Genomic DNA, 15,314 nt, shown 5'->3' with positions numbered 1-15,314 from the left:
TCCCTGTTTCTGTGAAGATTCAGAATAGATAGATTATTTGAAATGCTCCATACTCTTGGCATGCATCCTATCAGAGATTTTTGTCACTATACTAATACTCTTCCTAATTGAACTCTATATGTTAGCATTGCACCTTCAAAAATGCATGCTTCATCACCGTCTCTCCCCATTTCCTGCCTTAGTATGTTCTGGGCAGTTTTAACTCTGTATCGTGTGTGTGTGTGTGTGTGTGTGCATGTGTGTGTGCCTGTATACATGTGCCACTGGGAGAAGAATGGTAGGTTGTCTCTCAATCAACTGGCTTAAAGCCCATTTGCCAAAATACAATTCACCGAAAGTCAGTTCACTGAGTGGTATTATTCAGTAAATATCCAATTTGTTTAGTAATATATTTGCTAAATAAACAAAGCTTTCTTCATATTATTTACCTGAAGGCTTATAGCAGTTCATGGGAAAAAATTGTGTTTATTTTCAAAGCATATATGTATCAACATGTTTTTTCTGGCTATATATTTGATGCTTCAGTTTTGCCAAAATTGGATAAATTTAGAGCACTTGTATGTTTTTAAAAGTCATTATAGAATGAACATTTCAAAGTCATAGTAAAAAGAGTTGAGTGGAAGGGTAGTAGTTATTTTAGATGGAATTATGAATAGGTATTACAGCACACTGTGGAGATAAATGTGGTGCGTGGTTTCATAGTGGGTGAATGTTGTCTTTTTCTGTGTGTCCGAGCACTCCCTCTCCCTTAATGCCCATTAAATTTTCCCTGTAGTAAAGAACACCACTTGACGGGTTTGTTTTTGCGTATTGACCGTCTCGTCTACACTGAAATATAAACTCCCTAAAACAGGGGCTTTGTTTTGTTCCCTGCTGAATTCCTAGTGCCTAGAAATAGTGTATGCTCAACAATAAAACTAATAACTGTGGTAGATAGTAGTAATTCCAGTACGTATTCACTTTTCCCTCAGCACACCCTCTGTAGGAGAATTATACTTCCTTACTTCTTGACTAGGTTTAGTTACATGATTTGCTTTGGCCAAAAGAATGTGAATAGATGGTTGGCTGGCCCAGTCTAAAAGAGGTTTTAACTGATTCATAGGTCAATGAACAAGAAATAAATATTTGTTGTTGTAAGTCAATGAGTTTTGGGGTAGTTTGTTACATGGCAGTATCACAACAAAGGCTGAAAAATACCATAATGCATACATATGTTTCCTATAAGACAGATACTATTCATAGTACATTACATATTTAACATATATATGTATATATACATATATGCACACATTTTCAACCTATTAGTAAGGTAGATACTATTATAAGCTAAGTTTTACAAATGAAAAATCTGAGGTGCAGAGTTTAAGTAACATACTCAAGTTCATATAAACTACCTATTGCAGAGTTAAGATATGAATTAAGCCTTTTGGCTCCAGAATTAGGGTTGTCAGATTTAGCAAGTAAGAATTACAGGATGTTGGCCAATTTGAATTTCATATAAATGATGAATAACTTTTTTTTTTTTAGTATAAGTTTGTTCCACATACTGTAAAAGTGCCTTGTATTTTATCTGTAATCTTATCCAGAATCCTTTCTCTTAACCACAGTGTGGTATTGTTCTTTTATAAATATTTATACAGTCTGTGTTAGTCCATCCATGCTGCTGTAACGGAATACCACAAACTGGATAGTTTATAAACAACAGAAATGCATTTTCTACTGTTCTGTAGGTTGGGAAGTCTAAGATCAAGGTGTTGGTGGAGTCAGTGTTTGATGAGGTCCCATTTCCTGGTTCATAAACAGTCATCTTCTCATTGTGTTCTCGCTTAGTGGAAGGGGAAAGGGAGCTCTGTGCGGCCTCTTTTATAAGGACACTAATCTCATTCAGGGGGGCTCCACTCACATGAACTAATGACCCCCTGAAGGCCCCACCTCCAAATATCCTCACACTGGGAATTAAGTTTCAACATATGAATTTTGTGGGGGGGACATAAACATTCAGCCTATAGCATATTTCAAAAAAAATATTAGCAAAGTCTCATAATGGATGTCCAAGTAACGCTTTCTTATATAAAAAGGGGTAATATTAGTTATTCAAGTGCATTTTTTTTTGCATTTACAAATTCAAGTTATTTAGCAATTCAAAAGCAGCTGTAAAAGAAAAAAAAAAATAGCATATCTGCTTATTTTATAGCCCAAAAATGCTCAAGAAAAAAAATGGGATTGTGATAAATTGATATTGTTCTTGACTTTTTTTCTGATGTTGGGTAACTCTGTGTGTTAGCTACATTAGGTCCAAATACAACTTTATGTACTACATTTACAGAAATAAATCTCATTAAGTAATTCATAACTATGTACTCTATAATCACCTACTATAAACCAAATAATAAACAGATATAGTTCACTTATTCATTTTTTCAACCAAAAAATACTTTCTAAAAACTGTTTTCTGTGGGCAAAACACTACTTTATATGCTGAAAATATATCTTTCTGTTCTCAGAGAGTTCTAAAATAATAGTCATATTACCTACCCTCAAATATCTGACTTGAAGAAATATATGCATGCACATGTAATTATATTAAAATGTATCAGATGGTAAAAGAGGTATTTCCAGAGAAATTTGGAAAGTGGAGCAGAACTAACGGCCTTGGTGAATTAGAAAAGAGTTTACTGATAAGCTGATACATGAATTTTATCTTTAAGGAATAGCGCATGTTGAGAAGTTAAATAGCATGAAACTTAATGGAACACAAGTTCATGTACCTTACTCACAGTGAGGCCAAACAAACTGAAACATTGGAGTCTGGAGCAGAGAAAGGTTAATTGCAGGGCTAAGCAAGGAGAATGGGTGACGGATGCTCAAAAAAACCGAACTCCCCAATGGTTTTCAGCGAGTTTTTATAGGCAAAATTTGGGGTGAAGGCTACAGGGCATGTGACTTTCCTCCAACTGGTTGGTGGTGAGGTAACAGGGCGGTGTTCCAGGAATCTTGTGCTCAGCCTGAAGTTACCGTCCTCCACCTGGGTGGGGGGGGGGGGGCCTTAGTCCCTGAAAAAGAACTCAGAGATACTGTTCTGTATATCCCTTGAACAGGAACCAGAATCCTGCTTTAATTGCTGCACTATTGTTTCTTGATTACTCCTCCTTTTTTTCTGCATCCCCTTACTTCCCTGATTACTAACTGTTTGAATCTGTCCTTTGGTACTCAGGGAAGGTCTGGGAGGCTGAAGCCGTTATCCTGCACGTGAGAAATGGGGGGCCTGGAAAGGCTTTTGTGCCCAGGAGGGCCCCCTAGGATCCCGCTTGGTTTCATCGTGTCTGAGAGATGTTAAGAAGCTGGATGGGCTGCAGTAAAGGAAGTTTCATTTGAATTGGGTCTTGAGAAATTATGGAAAATAAGAAAAAGAAGCAGCTCAAGCGTGGGAAAGGAAGTTGGCCCCAGGCGGCTGACAGGTGCTCTGCGTTTCCACAGGCTGTGCCAGCAGGTGGCATCAGCTGAGAGGCGGGAAAGCGCGGGCAGGCCTGGGAGGCCCGGGGAGGTGGGGCATAGCCCATCGGGCTTCATCTGCGCCTGCGCCTACGCCCTCCCCTCCCCTCCCCCTCAGCGCTGGGGCCTCTGAGGTTCCCGCCCGCGGCTGCAGCAGATCTGGGCCGCCGCTGGGGCTTCGTGATCCGCGTCCTGGGTGCCAAGGGGCTGCTGGGCTGGGGCCAAGGCGGGCAGCAGCCCTCGGAGACCGTGGCGCAGAGGTGTTTCTGCCAGGTAAGTGGTTACTTGGATGATTATACCTGTGATGTTGAAACCGTTGATAGATTTAAGAGCTACAGGCTTTTCCTAAGACTTTCGAAACTTCTGGAAAGTCACTCCTTTAGCTATTACAAGGTAAACCTGAAAAAGCCGTGTTCTTTCTGGAATGATAAGGGACTGTGCTGTCGGGCCTTGTCAATTGGATGAAATTCCTGTTGGGGTTAAATCTGCGAGCTACGGGTATTCTGAGGAAGCCAGTAACCTCACTGCAGAGTGTGAGCAGGCCTAGCGCCTTGCAGCTGAGGGTGAATCTCGGCGTGAGGAAATGCAGAACGCTGTCCTTCAGTGGGCCAAGCGTGATGACTCCTCAGACAGCTTCTGTGAAACTGGTGGTATAACATTTTTTATGCTGTGCATATGGTTTAAAAGCGTGCCTAAGGAACAAAAATTCTTTTAAAATAATTTTTAAAAAGCCCCTCAGTTTCTAACAGTTTGGCAGTTCCTCAAAAAGCTAAACACAGAAATACCATATGACTTAACAGGTCAACTCCTAAGCATATACCCAAAAAGACCGAAGACAGGGAAATGGATACTTGTACACCCATGTTCACGGTAATAGCCAAAAGGTGGAAACAACCCAAGTATCCATCAACAGATGAGTGTAAAAACAAAGTGTGGTATATACATGCAATGAATGGAATACTATTCAGCCATAAAAAGTGAAGTTCTGATACATGCTGCGACATGGATGAACCTTGAAAACGTATCATAATGGTTTTGTGTCTGTTCAAGCCAGACAGAAAAGGACAAATATTGCATGATTCCACTTACGTGAAATATCTTGAATAGGCAAATTGATAGAGACAGGAAGTAGATTTGGCATTACGGGAGTTACAGGGAGGGGAGAATGGGAAGTTATTGCTTAATGGTTAGAGAGTTTCTGTTTGAGGTCATAGAAGAGTTTGGAAACAGTGATGATGGTTGCACAACATTGTGAATGTAATTAATGCCACTGAATTGTGCTCTTAAACATGGTTAAAATGGCAAATTTCATGTTATATATATTTTACCACAATAAAACAATTAAAAAAACCCTTCAGTTTCTAGAAAAAATTTACCTCCTGACTTTTGCAGTTCTGTGTATCTAGTTATATATATATAAGTTTTGTACTCTATAGAGGTGTTTTGTACTATATAGAGGTATTTTGCATAAATAGCTAAAAGGTAGAGATTGCAAAAACCTGCTTTTGTTATATTGGCCTTGGATTGTTAAATATTTTCCTAATGTGTTATTTTTGAAAAAGAAAACGAACATCTAAAATTAAGCCAGAGCACTGGTACTATTAAAATTTAGGAGCCCTAGAACCCATTAGAACCATTTGATTTATGGATTTATTAATTTACATTTATGGATTCTCCTATTCTTCCTTTTTTTAGTATCTCCTTTTTTGTAAGTTTAATTGTTAGCCTTTTAATTGGCTAAACAAAATCAAACCAAATTGAGTTTTTGTATCCTTTGATTCTTTTGGAACAGATTAATGATCTTTTAAAATATCAGTGGAAAGAATGATACAGATCATTTTAATTACAAGCAAAATATGAATTCTGCAAACCTACCACTCCCCCAAAAAAAGAGGAAGCAAAAGGGAAAGTACTTATTGTTAACTTGTGGCTTCATTTTGGAAAAAAAGAAAAAAGATACATATGCTTTCCTTAATAAAAGCCATGACCGTATTTTGGCAGATACATATCTATAATCCTTTATTCTTAATTCCCAAATTTGAAAATGAACATTTTTCTCTTTAAGTTTAGTACAGATTCATTCAGTGTGAATATTTATGTGTTTTACTGAAGAAATATTTATGTGTTTGATTAAAGGTTGCTACCCCAGTCCCTGATGGGATAATATTCAACATATGTTGCGTGTACTGTTATTACCTTTCTAAAGTCTGAAAAGTTCTGGATTCCAAAACACATTTGGCCCTTGGGGTGTTGATTAAGGAGCTGTGGACTTATATCTAGCTTTAGGCCAGTAAAGAAAGGGGGATAAAATTCTCTCCCAACCATCCTAACTTTGCCATCTTTTCTGCAAGGATTCTTTGGCCTAAACATTGCTGTGAGATAGAATTAAGAATAAAAAATGAGAAGCAACACCTTGTTTGTAAAGGGATAGATAGATAGATAGATAGACAGATACATTTAAATAATTTTTTCTAGAGTTGATGGGAGGCACCACAGTTCCATAAGCAAGTATGTGTCATTTTTATATTTGTGTTTTGGAGGGAAAATGTCAAATATATCATGGTACCTCATGCTTTCCCTCTGGAAAGATGTGAATCCCAGAATTAAGGCATACAAAAGTCTCCCTAATTATATCAGTTTAGTAGCTCTGAATAGAGTTTAATGATGAAAAAGATATTTCTCCAACTGATAAAAAGACTTATATGCTGCAAAGACTGGAATATTCTGTGTCTATATCACTAAGAGGAATAAAGGCTTTCCATGTAGACGTAAAGCATAACCACTGCTGTGGCTGGAGCTGAATGAATTCCTGGGGTGACATCGGGTCTGGAGTGTGTAGTCTTAGCTGACCTCTGCTGTCAGGATTTCTTGGGCACTCTTTTTTTTTTTTTAAGATTTTTTTGTTTTTGATGTGGACCATGTTTAAAGTCTTTATTGAATTTGTTACCATATTGTTTCTGTTTTCTGTTTTGGTTTTTTGGCTGCGAGGCATGTGGGATCTTAGCTCCCTAACCAGGGATCAAACCCGCACCCCCCGCATTGGAAGAGGAAGTCTTAACCACTGGACTGCCAGGGAAGTCCCTCTTGGGCACTCTTTTTTTTTTTTTTTTCTGGCTGCGTTGGGTCTTCGTTGCTGCGTGCGGGTTTTTGTCTAGTTGCGGCGAGCGGGGGCTTCTCTTCAGTGCGGTGAGCGGGCTTCTCATTGCGGTGGCTTCTCTTGTTGCGGAGCATGGGCTCTAGGCGCGCGGGCTTCAGTAATTGTGGCTCACGGGCCTAGTTGCTCTGCGGCATGTGGGATCTTCCCTGACCAGGGCTCGACCCGTGTCCCCTGCATTGGCAGGCAGATTCTCAACCCCTGCGCCACCAGGGAACCCCCCCCACCCCGCCTTGGGCACTCTTAAACCTGGACATTGATTTGTTGGTGGAGGTTATAAGATAGGGATGAAAAATCATCACCTTAATTAAATGTGAAAAATTCTGTTGTTTTGAATAGTCAGTTGCTTGGATTCAGTCAAAGAAGTGGAATAAATAAGATTCTTACCTCCTATACACGTTTTATGAAAACTATACACATTTTATGCAAACTTTAAAGGACCAATGGAAAAATGTGTGTTCATTTAGCGAGTACTGTTACATAGAGTAAGTAATGAATTAATAAGTAGATTAGATAAATGTTCCTTAAATATATTTTAATAAAAATTTATTAGTTTTAAAATACAATAACAGTCTTTGGGTTGAGAATGTAGATTAAAGACATTTCTTAGGCACTCCATTCTCTGAAACCAATTGAAGACAAGAATATCATGGAAATGTGAAGGATAAAGTTAGCTTCAGTGAAACTAGAAAGCATCTCAGATTCCAAATTTCAAACTAAGAGGAATACTTTAAATACAGTACTTTGTATCTATAATGTATCAATACTTTGATTCAGGTACTTTTCTAGCATTTGGGATATATTAGTGGGGGAAAAAGAAAAGCAGGTAAAAATTCCTATACTTGCAAAACTTGCATTTTAGTAGAAGCTAGATAAACAATGAACAATAAACATTATAAATAAGTCAATTATATAAAATATAAAAAGATGATTAATGATGTGAAACAGAGAGAAAATATAGCAGGGTAAAATTGGACAGGGAATTTCTAATGGTGTCAAAGAGAAATTGCACCTGACAGAGTTAAATGGTCAAGGAAGACTTTATTCAAAACTGTTGCAGTGCATTACATTCCCAGTAGTGAAGGGAGATTGAACTGAACTGTGCTGAAACAAAAAGTGGGAGAGGTTTGTTTTTTTTTTAATTGAAACATATGCGATTTACAATGTTGTGTTAATTTCTGCTGTACAGCAAAGTGATTCAGTTGTATTGTACACATATTTACGTTCTTTTTCATATTCTTTTCCATTATGGTTTATCACAGGATATTAAATATAGTTCCCTGTGCTACACAGTAGGACCTTATTGTTTATCCATTCTGCATATAAGAGATTGCATCAAAAAGTGCGAGCATTTTTTAGAGCTGGGCTGAGATAGTGGAACATTGCTGGAGGATATTAGGGGGGATGTAGGTCAAAGTGATTAAGCCATCTGTGTTTGCTAATTGGCACTGATTGAAGTTAGGCTTCTACTCTCCCTCAGAGACTGGAAGATAGAGGCACTATTTTCTTGATCATCGCATTTCAAAGAGATGGCTCCCAGGTCCTTGAGAAAGATATTCCTGGGTTGTAAAACTAGCAAGAGGCTGGGTGAAAATTTACATCTCAAAGGAGCAGAGAAAGAATATACAAATGCAAGTTATCTAAAGTAAATGCTCAAAGAAAAGGGAGGTCAGGGCCTCTGGTCAGGAAGAAACTTGTCTAAAGTTTAGTCAAGCTGAGGAGAACTTTAAGGCCCTCTTGGTCCATGGTGGGGAGGTGGGATGCAGGTTGTAATCATTATTAACAGGAAAAACACTGAGAAGAGCACAGATGCATGCCCTTGGAAGAGAGGTCTCAGCAGCTGTGGTAGGGAAATTTAAAAATTATCTGTATTAAAGATGCCTGTGGAGTGTGCATGTTCTCCCTGTCCTGCCCTTACACTTTATAATGAGCAAACCAGAGACCCAGGGAGACTAGGCCTCAGACTACGTGAGGGATAGAGAAGAAACAGCAAGAGCCACATGCGTAGAGACACAAAAAGAAAATTAAAGTTATAAAAGGATATACCAAACCATGTTGATTAAAGCATACACAGACAAAAGGAGGTCTTAAAAATGCAGAAAAATTTTCTGACAAAAATTCTTGGTATTCTCAAAGAAATATTGTGGTTTGTTAGCTCATAGACAAGGTGCAGTCAAAAAAGAAATGAAAGAAAAACCAATTGTTAATCTCATTCCATAAGTAAGGAAACTGAGAGTTTAGGTTAGGTAACCAATATCACACAAAAAGTATGGATTTTTATCTTATAAACTTGGAACTCCAGGGCCAGTGCTCTAAACCACTGTTCTGTATAGGCTCATCTATTCTTTCTGATGAAATATCTTGATAAAATTCATGCAATAAAAAATTGAATTAAAACAGAGAGCTCAAGATTGGAGAAACTGTGGTATTTGAAATGACCAATAGTATTAAATTTGTTTACATCTAGAGAACTAAGGTTAACAACTGAGAACTATGTGTGTAGAAAAAAGTTACCGTAGCAGGCTTAAGACTACTAATTTTAGAAAAGCCTGCTTGTCAGTTTGGCCCTTGGCTGGCATATGGAAACTTGGATTTCAGGAGTATTCCAACTATTCCCCAAACAGAGAGGAATATACTTGAACTATGCCTAACCTGTTTGTAAGCAATATGGTTTTATAGTGAACACCTGCTTTCCTTCTGGGAGTCTTGATTTTTGGTTCTTCCTAGGCAGAGAGTGCCTATGTGATCAGACCCCAAGAAAAACCCTGGACCTTTCACACATGTGCTGTGTTGTCACTACTTCTTGCTGGCAGAATTCAGCACTTCCTTTGTGACTCAACTGGGAGAAGCTGGCACTAATTTCCTCTGCACTTTGTCCCATCTGCCTTTGCTGATTTGGCTTTGTATCGTTTCACTCTAATGAATCTTAGCTGTGAGTGTGACTTATGCTGTGTCCTCTGAATCCTTCTAGTGAATCATCAAACCTATGGCTGATTTTCAGGACCTCAGGCACACTATAGTTTACCTAGTAAATTACTAATGCTATAAATCTTGAAAATGTAAAAGTACAATATTAAAAATAGTGAACACATATAATATTTGTGAGACTACACCACATTCTTTTTGGGAATCAAGGTGACCCCCTCTCCCTGTCATATTGATACGTACGAATTTATCAATCATAACATCCTCTAACATTATTCTTGCCAAATAAATGGGAAAGTAACCTAGGTCAGGCCAGTTATAAAACTGTATGAATGACTATAAAACTGTATGAATGACAAGTATAAGAATTCAGCAGTTTTCCAAAATTTCTTATTTTAATCATTTGGAGGTATGAGACCATCTTGCATGTATCACAATGAAAAACTGTCTAAAGAAGCAGACAAATAATCCACAGTTTTAAAAAAACAGATAATTATCAGCCGATGTAGAAAGAGCAAGAGGAGTAAAGAGAAAGATTAAGTTTGAACTTTTAGTTAAAAGAATAAAATTGACAAAATGCAAGTTTAGGGAAAGAGAGGTGAAAGGAATGTAGACAAGATGATTGCCTCATTTTTTTTTTTTTTTTACTATAGGGCATCAATAGATACTTTCTGAAACTTATAAATAAAACATGAGATTTTAAGATATAAATTTAAAGGCAAAAAATTAAGCACTAGATTATTTGAAAACCAAACTTTTAGGTTTCCAAAGAGAAACACACAGGCACACATAATGCACAAATGTACAAATGCATAAGGTAAAAGGGAAGATCAAATTGCAAAAAAGAATCCAAAGAAATATTTTAGAAAGTTATGTGGTATGTGGAACACATTTGCTTATCTCTACTTCCTCTATACAATTCAGTGAAATACGAAAAAGACATTTAGCATGTAGAATAGAACTGGTTATCCCCACTTGCCTGATTAATCAACTAATAATATGGCAAGAATAAAAAAACATAAAACCCACAAGTGTGAAGAAAATGGAAGAGAAAATGATAGGAGATGACCAACATCAACAGTCGTTGGAAATGGAAGAACAAATGGTAATTTTGCAGAATGAAGAAAGTGACTTCATCTACTACAGAAAGACAAGCCAACAAGTCTTAAATTGGACTCAAAAAATGGCAAGAAGCCTCAGAAATTGAAGGTACAAGGTAGCCTTAAAAGTGAAAGATTTATGGATTTAAAAGCAGAGTTGAACTATTATACAAGGAACACTTATACCTTAGATGCTCTCCTTTATTGTTTTGTGTCAAGACTAAAACCCCTTTGCAATTGTGGTTTAAGGTAAGGGATTTCTTTTCTGGAGATACTAATCCATAAAAAGTAAAACAAAACAATATTTTAGATGTAAGAATACCAAGAAAATGGGGAAACTAGATCTAAGTAACATTTTAATCACCTGTAGGACGTATTCCTATATTCTTTAGTAAGTGAAAGTCTACATACTCTTTATTCCCTTTCTTTCCACTGGGGCCCCAGAAATGAGCAGCCAGTTCAAACTGGCCAATTAGGAGGACACACTGCCATAGTGAGCTCCAGTGAAACAGTCACTACTTTATTTGAAAAACTAGATTGCAACCCTCCAGCCATTTCATCTTTCTCATGCTTCAAAACAGTTTTTAAGGCCCTCAACTGAAAATATAAAAAAGAAAAGAATGAAAAATAAGAGGAGTTTACCATGAATTTATAGAGATCAAAACATAAACAAAAGCTCCTAAAGCAGAGTTAAACTTCAAAAAAAACTATAATTCATATCACAATTATGGGAAGATACTGTAACCATGAATAAAAACAGTGCTATATAAAAAAGGAAAGGGAAGTGTTTCATGAAATAAATACGTCTTGAAAACTAATTGTGGTGTTAATACTTTGGAAAAAATCACAATAATAATTGAAAGCTACTTGCAAATAGGAGGGTAAGATGAAGATATTTTCAGCCATAGAAAATGCTTCACACTTCTGTTCATTGAAAACTGCTGAAGGATGTGTTTTATTGAAAGAAATAAGAAAAAAGAACTTACATGATTCAGAGAAAAAAGAATTTAGAGTAGGATAGGGTCAAGAGTGTTTCTTAGGGGAAAACGTGTGTGTGTGTGTACAAATCTGAACATCTGCAGAATTGTGGCTACATAAACACTAAAGAATAATTTAACCAAACATTATGAGTAAAGTCTTTTGAAAGGTTTAGAGGAGTACAAGTGTTTTCTTCAAGTGAGGATGAGAGTTTAAAAAACTAACATCTTGGGGGCTTCCCTGGTGGCGCAGTGGGTGAAAATCTGCCTGCTAATGCAGGAGACACGGGTTCGAGCCCTGGTCTGGGAAGATCCCACATGCCGTGGAGCAACTGGGCCCGTGAGCCACAACTACTGAGCCTGCACGTCTGGGGCCTGTGCCCCGCAACAAGAGGCCGCGATAGTGAGAGGCCTGCACTTGCCGCAACTAGAGAAAGCCCTCGCACAGAAACGAAGACCCAACACAGCCAAAAATAAATAAATAAATTAATTAATTAAAAAAAAAAAAAAAAAAAAAAAAAAAACAGGTCCCGGATGCCAACCCTGGTTTGTCTGAACTCCGGTCTATGGGATCTGTACTATTGCAAAAAAAAAACATTAAAAAAAAAAAAAAAAAGAAACTAACATCCTCATTTAACACACTAGAAAAATTTGTATCTAAAACAGAAAAAAAATGTGTATTACTCTACAAATGTACTTTTAAAAACACATTTAAAAGGTAAAAGATACATTGTTCAAAATAAATTTTTATTCTTCTAATTTTTAAGTACATTGCAGCAAATGCTGTATAAAATTCCTGACTATTCAATCCAAAGCTCTAATTTTATTTAATGACCCCCCCTTATTCCCAAACACTTCCTATACTTTTAACATCTCTTCAAAATTAAAAAGATACTATATGGGATAATCATCCCTAACATTTTGATCAGCTACATTAAACTATAATAAAATAAGTTTCCAAAGACAACCCTCAATTTACCTAGGCCAAAAAAAAAAAAAAAAGTGGGAGGTATATTCTTATTTTCAAAATAAACATCACTGCTGTCGTTTTATTCAGAACTATTTAAATTGTTAAAAATCATTGGTTCCAGTACCATGCCATACAGGCTTATAAATTTATAAACAGTTTACACTCATACATAGAGTTTCACTGTCGGTATTTGTAAACTGTAAGACAGAATAAGTAAGTCACAGAGCATGTTCATTCACTGAAGATGGCTTGCAAAGTACTAAATGCATAAAGTGTTTACAAATAACTTTTAACTGTAATGAAGACTGATGTCTCACAATGCAAAATCTATGAAGAAATTATGTGCCCTCAGTGACTTCATATGTGCTCCCTGAAGAGAGTGCATGCAATGAACCAACAGATATATGTCCACATTTCCTTGGATTAGCATAAATTTTAATTCCCTCCTAAACTATACTATTGCTATTTTACTTAGCTAAAGGGCTCATTGAGCAGAACAGTTGAATCTAAGGAAGAAGATATACTCTCCAGAATGGCAGGATTTTACTATTTTATATTCAACAAAATCTTGAGCATTCTTGAAAAAGGAGGATATAATATCATTTAAGGTAAAGTTTGATTTTTCAAAATGAATTTACCCATGAAGAAATATGTATTCATTAGGCAATCATATGGCTCTAATCTCTTACTGTACTCTATTTACAACTCACCTTACATTATTTTCATTATGTTTTTGTTTTCGAAGGATATTTAAAAGTTTAGCCTGCTGTGTCCCACTTTAATATAATTCAGGGAAGTATCAAACAGGTAGCTGAGTTAACCTTTTAGGCAATGGTCTTCCCAGAACTCATAAAAATACATCACATAGGCTGGCTACACCTATTTACTAAGCCAGTTCCTTATGAAGCTTTAGGGAAATCATCACTGGACAATAAAAAGTAGCATTTTTGACTGACGCATAGAGAAATTCCATAAATCTTATACAGATTTCCCCTGTTTTCAGGAAGCAGAGCTTTCCTATGAAACCTTTTGTAAACTGAAATGGCATAAAGCAAAGAAGCAACTACCTTAGGCCACATGTTCGTAATAGATGCACAAAATAAACTGACATAAAGCACAGATGCCCACAGATACACGTCTAGGCTATGGTGGCTTGATGCTGAGATGCTGAGTGTAGTTTCCGGGGAAGGAGCTTGGTGGCGCCACTCTCACTGCTCCGGGTGCACGTTGCCTCTGTAATGGCTCCTGCAAAACAAATGCTGAATGCTATTTTCCCTTTTCACCAAAGCAAAAATCCTCTTCAAATTTCTCTCAGTTAGCAAAATCAGGTACTAATGTAGGTCTTTCGTAAAAGTGTTGTAAAGCAAACTTTTGAAAAGGGAGGGATACCTGTATTAAAATTAACTTAGACTGTGGTCATATATTTAGCCTTTGAGTCTAGATACAGAGTAATCCAGTTCTCATATATAGGCCTGTGATTTTTTTTTCCTTCAGATTGCTTTAGTAAATGGTACTACAGTGATCTAAAAGTTGCCTAATTATGTGTTCTTTTAATATTTGGCTTAATACTTAGTATACAGTAGGCATTCCATAATATCTTGCTTAATCAAATAAAATTAAGTTACTAGCAGGAAATTAAGTTGCTGGGGAAGTTTTTAAAAAATTATTAAGTGTCCTTCTACCATTCCCAAGTTAATTATTAGTACAAAAGTGTGTTCAGTATCAAGACGGGGCTCAACTACACTCAAACCCTTATTAATCCTCCATGGCTTGTATAAATGTTTAACTTTAAAATGGAAAAAGGTAGAAAGATATTACTTTAACGTATGATTGAATAGTGGAAACCCAAAATTACAACATGGCTCTTTAAGATTTAGACAAAGCAATTTCTTGTACAGTGACTGCAATATCTTCAACTTAAAAAAAAATCCTGCAAATTCCTAACAAAATGTTATTTTTATTTACCTTTTACACTGAAGGATATAATCACAGGGAAGGATTAACTCACAACTGAGTCAGACATTTCTATTTAATATGTGCCAAAAAATAATTGTACTTCTCACTCTAGAAATTTTTTCCAAATAAATTCTACATTTTCAGTCTTACAAGTAATTTGCTGCATTCTAATCTAATAAGGTTTTGCCTTCTACATTGCCACTTCATTTCTAATGGGCACTTAGGTTGCTTCCATATCCTGGCTATTGTAAATAATGCTGTAATTAACATAGGGGTGCCTCTATCTTTTCAAATTAGTGTTTCTGTTTTCTTCAGATAAATACCCAGGAGTAGAATTGTTGGATTGTATGGTAGTTCTATTTTTAATTTTTTGTGGAATCTCCATACTGCTTTCCATAGTGGCTGCAACAATCTACATTCCCACCAATAGTGCACAGGGGGTCTCTTTTTTTCCACATACTCATTAACGTATGATATTTCTTGTCTTTTTGATAATAGCCATTCTGACAGGTGTGAAGTGATATCTCATTGTGGTTTTGATTTGCATTTCCCTGACGATTAGTGGTGTTGAGAATCTTTTCACGTGCCTGTTGGTCATCTGCATGTTTTCTTTCAAAAGTGTCTACACAGGTTCCTCTGCACATGTTTTAATCAGGTTCTTTGCTTTTTGACCTTGGGTTGTATGAGTTCTTCATATATATTGGATATTAACCCCTTATCGGATGTATCATTTGCAATTA

This window comes from Balaenoptera ricei, chromosome 5 (genome assembly GCF_028023285.1).
Source record: "Balaenoptera ricei isolate mBalRic1 chromosome 5, mBalRic1.hap2, whole genome shotgun sequence".
Taxonomy (NCBI): domain Eukaryota; kingdom Metazoa; phylum Chordata; class Mammalia; order Artiodactyla; family Balaenopteridae; genus Balaenoptera; species Balaenoptera ricei.
Note: the sequence above shows the minus strand (reverse complement) of the source record.